The 13,301-nt window shown below is 37.5% G+C and overlaps 1 non-coding gene across 1 annotated transcript; it reads right to left on the bottom strand.

Annotated features, from left to right (window-relative positions):
* Nucleotides 1–8,516: 8,516 nt before the first annotated feature.
* On the bottom strand, nucleotides 8,517–8,621 carry LOC126007404 (U6 spliceosomal RNA). Its single transcript, XR_007494980.1, has one exon. It is a non-coding gene; the product is annotated as a U6 spliceosomal RNA (small nuclear RNA).
* Nucleotides 8,622–13,301: the final 4,680 nt, after the last annotated feature.

Consider the following 13,301-nt stretch of genomic DNA (forward strand, 5'->3'; position numbering starts at 1 on the left):
TTTCGGGATATACTCGGCATATAAGACAACCCCCGATTTTCGGTTGACTTTTTTTTTGTTTCAAAAGTCGTCTTATACACCAGAAAATACAGTAGTTGATCACATGTAAGACAAGTATCCTGACCCCTATACTATCTTTCAAACCTTCCACCATATAATATTTTAATATAAACCTTGAACTAAAAACAAAAAAAAGCTCTTTTCTGTGAATTATTCCCAAATACAGTGTTTAAATTAGAAAATTAAAGCATAGAACCTTACTAAATTTGTATTAAATTTATGTTTCTGAGACCTACAATATTTGAAAGGAATTATCACAAAATATTATGTCCAGGAAGGTTAATATTTAGAAAGATATATAGAGATATAATAAGAAAGAACAAAAAATAAAATAAAAAAATACAAAAGTAAAAGAAATAAAAATAAAAAGTATTTTCCTTACTAAAATTTGTCAAGGGCTGGAGCCATAGTGCAGTGGCAAGGCATTTCACTTGCACTCAGCTGACCCAGCACAGACCTGGGTTCGATCCCTGGTATCCCATATGGTCCTCTGAGCTAGGACCAATTCTGAGTGCATAGCCAGGCGTAACAAACAAACAAACAAAAATCCAGTTCCTTACTAAAATTTGTCAGAGAAATTTTTAATGTTTTTTTGTATTTACCAGTAAAATCTTTCACTTTTTCCCCTGAGGAAATGTATAGCTGTTTAATTAAAATTACCTATCAGGCTGGAGAGATAGCACAGCAGTAGGGCATTTGCCTTGCATGCAGCTGATTTGAACAGATGGTGGTTTGATTCTCAGCATCTCATATGGTCTCCCATGCCTGCCAGGAGTCACTTCTGAGTGCAGAGTCAGAAGTAACTCCTGAGTGTCTATGCACTGATAATAATTTTTATATCTCCATTTATGGGGGCTATTAAGTAGGCCTGCGAGATAAATTTTTTGAATTTTCCTGGTGCGATAACTTGATAACCCGAGAAATTCCATCAAAAGGCCCCTCTGCAGAAGCTTTACCCCTGTGTGGAGAGTTAAGAAATTTCTGAAAAGGGGCCCCCCCCCCCGGGTAGGTGGCGCTGGAGGTAAGGTGTCTGCCTTGCAAGCGCTAGCCAAGGAAGGACCACGGTTCGACTCCCCCGGCCGTCCCATTATGGTCCCCCCAAGCCAGGGGCGCATTTCCTGAGCACTTAGCCAGGAGTAACCCTCTGAGCATCAAACGGGTGTGGCCAAAAACCAAAAAAAAAAAAAAAAAAAAAAAAAGAAATTTCTGAAGAGATATTCTGAAATTATGTTATGGTACTGACATTACATTCCCTTCATATTATTCAGCCTAAATATTATTTCTCCCTTGCTATATTACTTTCTCCCTTTTACCAGCCAAATTATGAATTCAACAAATCCTTTTGCTCAGAGAATTTTCAATACAAGAACAGTTCTTCTCTCTCTATGTCATCCCTATTTACATCAAAAAGCCTGGTCAGAATTTTCCCTGGAGAATTTCTGGACTTTGCAATTACCCAGCTTTCCTGGGTTAGTTAAGGCCAGAAAAGATGAACATGTGACTAGAGAAAGAAGCAAAGGCTAACTGGCCGCTTTTTTGGCTGGAAAGAAAAAAAAGTGCTTTTTTTCTAACTTCCCATCCAGGAGAGACTGGGAGTTTATCTAAAAAAAAAAGGAATACACCCAGCCCCAAGGCAGGGATAGTTATTGTCTTCCCAGACTCATCTGGCTGGGGAGGAGGTGTAGACAGAGTAATTCCAGTGGGTCCTTTACATATTAAAGGAAGGGCTGGAGCTAAGGAAGAAAGTTTTTAGTTAGAGGCTGGGAGTCAAAAAGGAAAAAAATTGAGAATGGTTGAGTTTTTTTTTAAAAACAATATTGTTAATTTTGTGAAACGCATGTTATTGTTAAAACAACTCAATTCTATTTCAAGCTTATATAACCAAACTTAATGGTGGGTCTTAAAATAGCTTTAATGTGAAAATTTTGATGATACTAGGTTGTAAGTATCTTTAAAAAAAGAAATCAATATAACTGTGTTAAATATCTTTAATAAGTGCCATAAAAAATTTGGTCCATGGGGCCCGGGCGGTGGCGCTGGAGGTAAGGTGCCTGCCTTACAAGCGCTAGCCAAGGAACGGACAAGCGTTCGATCCCCCGGCGTCCCATATGGTTCCCCCAAGCCAGGGGCGATTTTCTGAGCACATAGCCAGGAGTAACCCCCTGAGCGTCAAACGGGTGTAGCCCAAAAACCAAAAAAAAAAAAATTTGGTCCTGCTATATGCGAGAATATTTAGCAAAGTGGTTCCAAATTGGAAGTAAACAATTTAAAGCTTCTGTTCCTAGGGCCCAAGTGCCGGGTTCTAGGCTGTTAACTTGGATCTAATCCTTAAAAAAGGCTGGCTCTAAATTGGTGCATGTGGCGGTTGTTGGCAGCAAGACTGCCCCAGAGGATGAGTAAAAAAGTTAGAAAGAGAAGGGGCTGGAGAGATAGCATGGAGGTAGGGTGTTTGCCTTGCAAACAGAAAGGAAAGTGGCTGAATGCAGAAAGTTTAAGGATGTGCAAAAGAAACTAAAAATGTGTACTAGGAAAAATCTGTATAATCAAACTAAATGATTATTATTAATATGCCTTTAAGTTAACATAAAAGAAGTGTAAATGTTTTTAAGCATGTTATAGTGTTTTCACTGCTCTTGATGAGAAATGGGGTAATAAGAAATCTTAATGAACATCTAAAAATATAAAGCTATTTTTAAGGAAAATACTCAAGGATTTAAAAGAATCATTAAGGTTTAGTTTAAAAGTTTTTGAAAATTGGTGATTGTTAATTATAAATTCTTTAAAAGTCCAAATCTGTCAAAAGTAGAGAGCATTCTTCCTGGTATTCAGAATTAATTTGTGTAACATAAATTGCTGCTGCCTTCTGCCTATAAACCGAGTTCAGAAGACTAAGTAAACTTCTATTTTCTATATGGTTAAGTAATATTTGCCTTTTCTCTTTTCCTAGAACCTTTCAGTACCCATTTTATGTCACAGCATCATGTTGCTTTGCACAAGATAACAAGCAGATGGCTTTCCTCCTCTGCCATGAGGAATAATCCCCATGCAGACAGGAAATCTCTAAAATTAGTGAGGGGACCCCAAAGCCCTCTTTCAGAGGAAATAATCTGGAGTTGATGGTGGTGTGACAAGCAGGCACCCTTAAGCATTTGGCTGTAAAGGACCGGAAAGATACTGAGATAAATGGCCTGAGTAAAGGAAATTGGAGATTTCCTAGGAGATTCTGAAAGCAGCACTAACTGGCACAGCCTGTGGGCCCTACTCTCACCCCTCCACCCTCAGTCTCAAGAGAAGAGGATTCAAGGTCAGTCTCTTGCAAATCTGAAGAAAAGTGGAACAGACAAGTCACCTCTGGAAGTTCCTGCAGGAGGGTGAGATGCCCACAGGCCATCCTCAAGATCATCATGCTGAGCTGACCAAACTCATCAGCCAACCTGAGTGACTGTGACATGATAAACCTGCTGTGTCTACAACTATCCTCAGAAATGCTCTGTAAGTAGTGGGGGTGCCCCAGATGGAGACTTTCGCCCAACAATGCTGTATATTGTGCAAAAGGAAAAAAGCCAAAAGTTATTCAAATATCTGGCAATGGTACAAGGTAAAGCTAAAGAGAAAAAACTATTTTGTAGCTAATTAAAATTCTACTGGGCCTAACTTAAAACCCACTTTTTTGAAGTAACTTATGTGAAAATGTTTTTACTAGTTGTACTAGACCAGATCATAAATTGAAAATGCAAGCATTAGTCTGACTAAAGTAACTCAAATCTGTGTTTATTAATAATACTATGATGCTTTAATTACTGATGTTTAATTTGTGCTATCATTACAGACAATAAGGACAGATGTGCCATTCAAGTTGTTCCATTTACTGCTCCAGGGCCTGAAGAGGTTAAGTAATATTCCCCTACCTAATTAATCTGATCCTTTACAGGTGTTAAGACTGCAGAAGTAAACCAGTTAACTGCTCATTTAGAAAAATATAAGATTTCACCCTATCTAGAAATTGAAACTACAGTCCCTTGCCAGCCTGAAGTAGTTATAGAAAATTGATTTTTGACCACGTTCTCTTTTATGACTTCCAGGGTGATGAAATCTCTAGGAAAAATATGAAGCAGAATGATCATCAGAAAAAGCTACCAGGGAAATATGGGGAAAAGAAAGGCCACAGAAATTCATAAGCCAAATTGACAATTAAAAATAACATTATGCCTATCTATCCCAGAGGTTGGAGCAGGTAGCAAAAATAAACCAACCCTAACATTTAACAAAGATGAGTAGTATAAGGAAAGGAGCAAAAATTATGCTTCCCTTGGTAATGTTAAGAGTAAGAAAATTATTACTAGATATGAAATTTCCTTCACTCTCTGTCTGATCCAATGCAGGAAAGGCAATTGAAATTTAGGGGCTCTATTGTTCTTCTACCCCAACAGCCCTTTAAGTTACATGATTGAAGAAAAGAAAGCAGAAACCTCCTTATCTTCATGAGTGAAATTCACAGCGCTGAATAAGATGAAAGCCCTGAAGATCCAGCTAAGTCAGCTCATAGAACCAGAACAGAAGGCAGACAGGTCCTGGTCTTTCTACAGCACTGTCCCATAACTGCACAGCAACTAGCAAGAATGACATCCTCCTTACCCAGACTATGGAATAAGGGAGGTTGTGGGCCTGGCCACTGGGGGAGCAGGGCCTAGCAATATCAAAAGACATGTATAACAGACCCTCGCAACAGTTAATTTCAGATGTGGAGATGGTATATAAATCTATTAGTGATCTGCAGGACCAGCTCGACTCCTTGGCCTGAAGTGGTATTACAAAACAGGCAAGGGTTAGATTAATCTTGGCAGAGAAAGGAGGGGCTTTGTATGGCCTTGCAAGAAGAATGTTGTTTCTATACTAACAAATCGGGAGTAGTGCAAGACAGAATCAGACCACCATCAAGAGGAGCTGGCCAAAAGAAGAAAGGAGCCATTAGACGGTCCCTTATGGTCTTTATGGGGTGGGATTCTCCCCTATCTAATACTCCTTCTGGGGGCCCCTTTTGGGCCTCTTACTCTTGGTAGCCATCAGGCCATGCATAATCAATCGCCTCACTACATTCATTCGGGCTCAGGTTGGGGAAGTCAAGCTCATGGTATTACGCCAACAGTACCAAGAATTAGCTTACTCAGGCAATTCTGACCAGGAATATCAGGAGATGGAGGCCCCCGATCACACTGGCTTCTAGGATTAGAAGCCTTACTATAAGAAGTGGGGATTGAAAAGGGAAGTCAACAACTAGTTAAACCAGCCCCCACTGCCTGTAGCTCATGGAAACTTAAAGGTCAGGTTGTATCTAACCCTTTTTGCCCTTCTTATAGGAACTTATACTACCCTCAGTGGATGTTATTCCCTCTATAAGGAACTTATACTACCCTCAGCAGATGTTATGCCCTTATAAGGAACTTGTGCTAACTTAGAATGTCTTAGCAAATGTTATGACCCCTTATAAGAAAATCATTTCTACTCCCCTCCCCCCTCCCCTTCTTATGGTTATAAGGATGAAAAAGAGAAAGCAACGTGGTCCTTTGCATCTGTTCGGTTCTGATGGGCACTGGACCCTGGCAGCCAGAATAAAGAACTCACTTGAGCTTTTGCCTGAGTGACTGTCTCTTTATTTCTCTGCATCAGTAGCAGCATTTGGGACTACTGAGCCTTTCAAAGTTACAATATAATAAGAAATACTACCTGATAGTTTCTTGTATTACCACCCTAGCTCAAAGTAGTATGCATATGATTATAAAGTAGATACCTGAATCTACCTGTAACAGAAAACCAGAAGTTTGAACACATAGTGTTGTTTTACAAAATTGACCCCAAAACTCTTTATCTGTATATTCTCTCTAGATTCTTTGCCCTTCTTTCTTAGCAATAATTACATTGTACCAATTTGTTTCCTAAACAGATGGAAGTCTCTTCAATAAAGATTACACTTTTATATTTAAATTGCCACACTATTTATTTCCCATGTAACTATTTATTTATTTATTCCCTTATGTACTATTTAATACTACTATTGATGTATTTAATTATGTATATTAATGTATTTTAATGTATATACTATTCCCTGGGTCACTATTTAATAAATGGGTTACTCAAATATTCTATTATTATTTGATGAGTTTTCACTTATTTATAATGCACTGTGTTAATTCTATAGATAAGACAGAAATATGAGAAATAGTGTCTATCTAAAGGTGTCAAGAATTTAATAGCTGTGGGCGTGGAGTGATAGCACACCAGTATAGCATTTGCTTTGCATGCAGCTGACCCAGGACTGACCTCAGTTCAATCCCAGGTGTCCATTGTGGTCCCCCAAGCCAGGAGAGATTTCTGAGCACATAGCCAGGAGTAACCCCTGTGTGTCACTGGGTATGGCCCAAAACCAAACAAAAAATTTAATAGCTTAAATTAGATTCAAGAGAACTAGTAGATAAACATAATCACATATGTAGGTAATGTACTAATGAAAATAGGAATGTATTTTGAGTACAGTCTCCCTTGCCCTGCTCTCATACCTAGAGCTCTATGATGTCTGGTATTATGTGACAAATGTCCAAACATTTATTAGGGATTGAATCAATTAAGGTAACACAAGATTTTGGACTGAAATGAGGCTGCAGAATTTATGAAGATTAACTTGAGGGTCAGAGTGATAGCACTGTTGGTAGGGCACTTGTCTTGCATGCGACAAACCCAGGCTCAACTCCCAGCATCTCATATGGTCTCCAAACCCCTCCAGGGGTTTTTTTGAGCACATAGCCAGGAGGAACCCATGTGTGCCACAGGATGTGGCCCAAAAATAAATAAATAAATAAATAAATAAATAAATAAATAAATAAATAAATAAATAAATAAAGCCAAAAGCAAAAATGGTTCACCTTATTTTACAAATAAGACTTGTTCTTTAATAAAGGTCCAATCTGTCTTCTATATTTTTTCAAGTCTGGCCATATTTTATCATCTGGTAAACTTTTTATATCTGTGTACAAAGTAACCATGCAAGAGTATAAATTATCAGAAATCTTGGACTACTTTTCTTCTTTAATTTGTTTTTCTTAGTTATTTTATGTCTTTCTTCCTTTATTTGTTCCTTTCTTCATTTTCCCTTTCTTTTTTCTTCCTAATTTTTTATATATGGAGGCATCATTTTTTTTAATTTTTTTTTATTTAAACACCTGATTACATACATGATTGTGTTTGGGTTTAGTCATGTAAAGAACACCACCCATCACCGTGCAACATTCAACTCACCAATGTCCCAAGTCTCCCTCCTCCCCACCCGACCCCGCCTGTACTCTAAACAGGCTCTCCCTTTCCCTCATACATTCTCATTATTAGGACAGTTCAAAATGTAGTTATTTCTCTAACTAAACTCATCACTCTTTGTGGTGAGCTTCCTGAGGTGAGCTGGAACTTCCAGCTCTTTTCTCTTTTGTGTCTGAAAATTATTATTGCAAGAATATCTTTCATTTTTCTTAAAACCCATAGATGAGTGAGACCATTCTGCGTTTTTTTCTCTCTCTCTGACTTATTTCACTCAGCATAATAGATTCCGTGTACATCCATGTATAGGAAAATTTCATGACTACACCTCTCCTGACAGCTGCATAATATTCTATTGTGTATATGTACCACCGTTTCTTTAGCCATTCTTCTGTTGAAGGGCATCTTGGTTGTTTCCAGAGTCTTGCTATGGTAAATAGTGCTGCAATGAATATAGGTGTAAGAAAGGGGTTTTTGTATTGTATTTTTGTGTTCCTAGGGTATATTCCTAGGAGTGGTATAGCTCGATCATATGGGAGCTCGATTTCCAGTTTTTGGAGGAATCTCCATATCGCTTTCCATAAAGGTTGAACTAGACGGCATTCCCACCAGAAGTGGATAAGAGTTCCTTTCTCTCCACATCCCCGCCAACACTGTTTATTCTCATTCTTTGTGATGTGTGCCATTCTCTGTGGTGTGAGGTGGTATCTCATCATTGTTTTGATTTGCATCTCCCTGATGATTAGTGATGTGGAGCACTTTTTCATGTGTCTTTTGGCCATTTGTATTTCTTCTTTGTCAAAGTGTCTGTTCATTTCTTCTCCCCATTTTTTGATGGGATTAGATGTGTTTTTCTTGTAAAGTTCTGTCAGTGCCTTGTATATTTTGGAGATTAGCCCCTTATCTGATGGGTATTGGGTGAATAGTTTCTCCCACTCAGTGGGTGGCTCTTGTATCCTGGGCACTATTTCCTTTGAGGTGCAGAAGCTTCTCAGCTTAATATATTCCCATCTGTTAATCTCTGCTTTCACTTGCTTGGAGAGTGCAGTTTCGTCCTTGAAGATTGGAGGCATCATTTTTATGACCATTCCAATATATCCTATTAACTTATAGTGGGTTTTTTGTTTTGTTTTGTTTTTGTTTGTTTTTCATATAAATATATGGAAAGCGTCATGAATTTGTGTGTCATCCTTGCACGGGGGCCATGCTAATCCTCTGTATCGTTCCAATTTTAGTATATGTGCTGCCGAAGCGAGCACACTTATAGTGGTTTTTAATTTTATTTTTTTGTTTTTGTTTTTGGACCACACCTGGTGATGCTCAGGGGTTACTCCTGGCTATGCGCTGAGAAATTTCTCCTGGCTTGGGGAACCATATGGGACACCGGGGGATCAAACCGCGGTCCGTCCTAGGTTAGCACATGCAAGGCAACTGCCTTACCGCTTGCACCAATGTTCTGGCCCCTAAATTTTTAATTTTAGACATAATAATTTACAATGGTTAATGATAGTGTTTTACATTGGTGGTGGGAGTGCCCCTGATTCAATCTCATTATGTACCTAAAATACCACTTTGATCAAAATAAAAATTATTAATAAAAAATGATACTGTTTTATAAATACAATGTTCCAACATCACACACTCCACCAAAGTGTCCCTCACATCAAACCTCGAATCCCTCAAAGTGTTTCTAATTACAAAATACTACAAAGATAAGGTATAATAAAATAATAGAACTTATTAAGTAAGTACATTACATACATGCATTAAGTACATGCTATTAAGATTTATCAAATGTTTAAAGTTTCAGCTGTGAATTTGTTTCAGTTTTTTAGTAGCCATATGCAATGAAAAGTTGTTTGATAGGACTATCTGATGTTCATGGGAGAGCAATGGAAAGGATGATAGTGAGGAGGCAAGGTCAGGAAGTTAGCTGTTAACCATTTTTGAACATTTTAAAGCAATAAAAATACTTTGGAAACTGTTTTTTGTTACTCTGCATATATCACCTCACCCAACTTCACATTTAACAGACTGCTGTTTTATCTCAGACTGAAACTTTCTGGCACTGTGATACAGTTGTCTCAACAACATGATTGCAAACTCCCAGAGGATAGTGGCCAGAACATATTCACATTTATTTTTTACTTAACACACATTGAGGATTTGTTTGATTATAATAAACCGAATTTCTGTTTAAATTAAAACATATACGTGTTTTAATTTTTTCACAAGGATTTCTTTCTCAAATTATTAACTTTCCTATATCTTCATTTATCATCCTCTTCCTACTCTTCACGAGAATGCTGTAAGTGCTGTAAGTGTAACAAGTCAAATTTACATATGATCTCTAACATATTTCCAAGGGAATCCCATTACAACAAGGATGAAAAATTACTAAACGCAGTTTCCAGCCCCATCTGCACATACCATCCTTTAGGGATTCATTTGACACATTTTCTTTGCTTATTTTGAAGATAAACTATTGCAACACCTCCATGGTAGGGCAGCTGTAATCGTCCCTAGCCAGGTTCTCTACAGATATTTAGTTGCATGGTGGAATTGAATGTCTCAAAGGTCAATAATTCTTTCTATCATTTTTTATTAAAGTGCTTGGAGCAGACAGTTTCTGGAAGAAATAATTACTTGAAATCTGGCATGTGAATCTTGTTCATCTCAGTGAATTCACCTTGAGCATTCCACTCCAAAGCCAGCTCTTGACAGATTTTTGTTCAAGTTCTAGTTCACTCTTTGGGACAACAGAAACATTTTTTGAAAACTGTGTTTCCAAAGTAAGAGATTCCAAAAATTGATGCAGAAATATTGTATATATTTAAACAATATATATACAACAATCACTAGGCATGATAGTCAGCATATTTTTATAAAAGGAATAGAAGAGGAAATGGGAGAGGGGATAGATAAATCATATTGCATGATTCATGAATTTCTTTTGTCCCAGAAAGAGAGGCCAACAAAGATACTATTATTCAAACTCCAAACTCCAGTGATATCTCTGATTTTTCATCACAACCTTAGCTTAAATCAGCCATTTTGTGGATTGCCTTTTCTCACTAAAAGAAACTTCCAGCCCAAGTTTAATTTCTAGGTCTCTTCTGGATCAGCCATATGCAAAGCAATCACCCTACTGCTTTGCTATTGCCTCAGCCATGCACACACCTTTTTATTTATTATTTATTGTATTTTTATTTCTTATATTTTATTTTTCAATAATATCTTTATTTAAGCACCATGATTACAAACATTTTAGTAGTTTGGTTTCAGTTATTAAAAAAAAAAAAAACACACCCCACCAGTGCAGCATTCCCACCACCAACACCCACATACTCTCCTCCTCCCCCAACCCCTGCCTGTTTTCAAGAGAGACATTTTACTTCTCTCACTCACTACCATTGCCAAGATAGTTTTTAGTGTAGTTATTGCTCTAATTGCACTCACCACTCTTTGTAGTAAGCTTCATATCATGGTCCTTTCTTCTAAGTCCTCTTCTCTTTTGTCTCTGTCTATTATTACAATAATGTATTTTGTTTTTCTTAAATCATAGATGAGTGAGACTATTCTGTGTCTGTATCTTTACCTCTGACTTATTTCACTCAGCAAAATAGTTTCCATGTCCATCCACATATAGGAAAATTTCATGACTTCATTTTCCTGAAGGCTGAATAGTATTCTTTTGTGTATATGTACCACAGTTTCTTTAGCCATTCATCTGCTGAAGGGCATCTTATTTGTTTCCAGATTCTGGCTATTGTAAATAACGCTGTAATAAATATAGGTGTGCAGAAGGCATTCACATTAGTGCCATACAAAATTAAGTACCTTGAAGTCAACTTAACTAAAGAGGTGAAGGACCTATACAAAGAAAACTACAAAACACTACTTCAGAAAATAAAAGAGGACACAAGAAAATGAAGACACATATCTGGCTCATGTATTGGGAGGATTAACATCATTAAAATGGCAATACTCCCCAATGCATTGCACAGATTTAATGCAATACCTCTAAGGATACCCATGACATTCTTCAAAGAAGTGGATCAAACACTCCTGAAATTCATTTGCAACAATAAACACCCAAGAATAACTAGAGCAACCCTTAGGAAAAAGAATGAGGGAGACATCACTTTCCCCAACTTTATATTGTACTACAAAGCAGTAGTCATTAAAACAGCATGGTACTGGAATAAAACAGCACGGTACTGGAATAAAGACAGACCCTCAGATAAACAGAATAGACTTAAGTATTCAGAATATGTTTCCCAGACAAGCAATTAATTTTTGATAAAGGAACAAGAAATGCAAAATTGAGCAAGGAAAGCCTCTTCAACAAGTGGTATTGGGACAACTGGTCAGCCATATGCAAAAAATGTGAACTCAGACCTTCATCTAACACCATACACAAAGGTCAAATTCAAATGGATTAAAGGCCTTATGATAATCAATCCCTCACCTGAGAAATCCACAGAGGTTTCAGCCTAAACAAAACTATCTGGGAAGTCTAAGAGGTTATTTTTTGTGGGGGAGGGGCGGGTGGAGAGCTGGGCCATTTTTTTGACAGGAAGATGAGTAGACTGCTGGATTTTCTGGTGTGTGTGTGTGTGTGTGTGTGTGTGTGTGTGTGTGTGTGTGTGTGTGTGTGTGTGTAGGGGAGTGCAGTTCAGTTCAATTCCATTCTGAAAATAGTCCCAGAATTTTTAGTCATATAGTCTTCTCTCACTTGAGAGAATTAGCTGTTCATATTATTTGACTTTAGTAGCAGAGTCACACAATGAAAGCATGCTATGCCCATCTTATTTAACTTTAGTCATAGAACTAGGCCATTTCTATAGTAGGGTGTTACACTGGACTGCTTTGGTTCATGCAAAAAGGAAAATCTGCCACATAGTTATCAACCCAGATCAGACTGCCTAGGAAGTATCAATAACTATTATTTTCTTTTGGAAGTTGGTGGAAGAGCAGACCATTTTTCCTCATGCCCCAGTCTTGAATTGAAAACACAGACAATTGTCTCTGTGTCTTTAAACCTACGCTTCATTAAAAATTTCAAAATTCTAAAGTATTTGTGAACAATATGTGTTTTTTTGTTTTTTAATTTAAAAAAAATTCTGTGTTTTTTTCGGCCACACCCACCAGTGTTCTCAGGTGTGTGTGGCCTTTTGCCCAGAAATCACTCCTGGTGAAGTAAGAGGAACATATGGAATGCCAGGGAAATGAACCCTGTAACGAAAGAGTCATATCCACTGTTCTATTACTCCATCCAGCAAAATATATGTGCTTCTTGCACTAAGGCATACTGATAGTGATCACTGCGGTGAGATTCTCTGGCTTCCAAACATATTCCGCACCTGTTTCTGTTGATAAAAAATTAGAACATTATTATAGGCCCTTTGTAGTGAAAAGTTGATTGGAAATCTGTTCAATTTAAACAGCTGATTCCATTGTTGCAGATTTCTTTGTAGTATAAAAGATAGTCAAGACTTTATAGTTCTCCTCGTCCAGTTGATTTGTTTCCTTCTCCTCACTATAACCTGGCAACTCTGATGTTCAGGGTATCTAGCATTTAGATCATTGTGTTTCCTTAAATACAACATATAAGTGATATCATTCTGCATTGATCCTTCTTCTTCTGGCTTACTTTATGTAACATAATATTTTCTAGTTCCATTCATGGTGCTGAAAATTGCATGATTGTATCATTTCTTACCACTATGTAGTATTCCACTGTGTGTATGTACCTTATCTATGTAATCCACTCATCTGTTATTGGACATCTAGGCTGCTTCCAAGTCTTAGCTATTGTACTGAATACTGCTATGAAGAAATGATGTGCATACATACTTTTGGATGAATGTTTTTCTATTCTGGGGATAAATGCCCAAGAGAGGGATTGCTGTGCCATAGGTAGCTCAATTTTGAGT

The sequence above is a fragment of the Suncus etruscus genome, chromosome 4 (assembly GCF_024139225.1).
Source record: "Suncus etruscus isolate mSunEtr1 chromosome 4, mSunEtr1.pri.cur, whole genome shotgun sequence".
Taxonomy (NCBI): Eukaryota; Metazoa; Chordata; class Mammalia; order Eulipotyphla; family Soricidae; genus Suncus; species Suncus etruscus.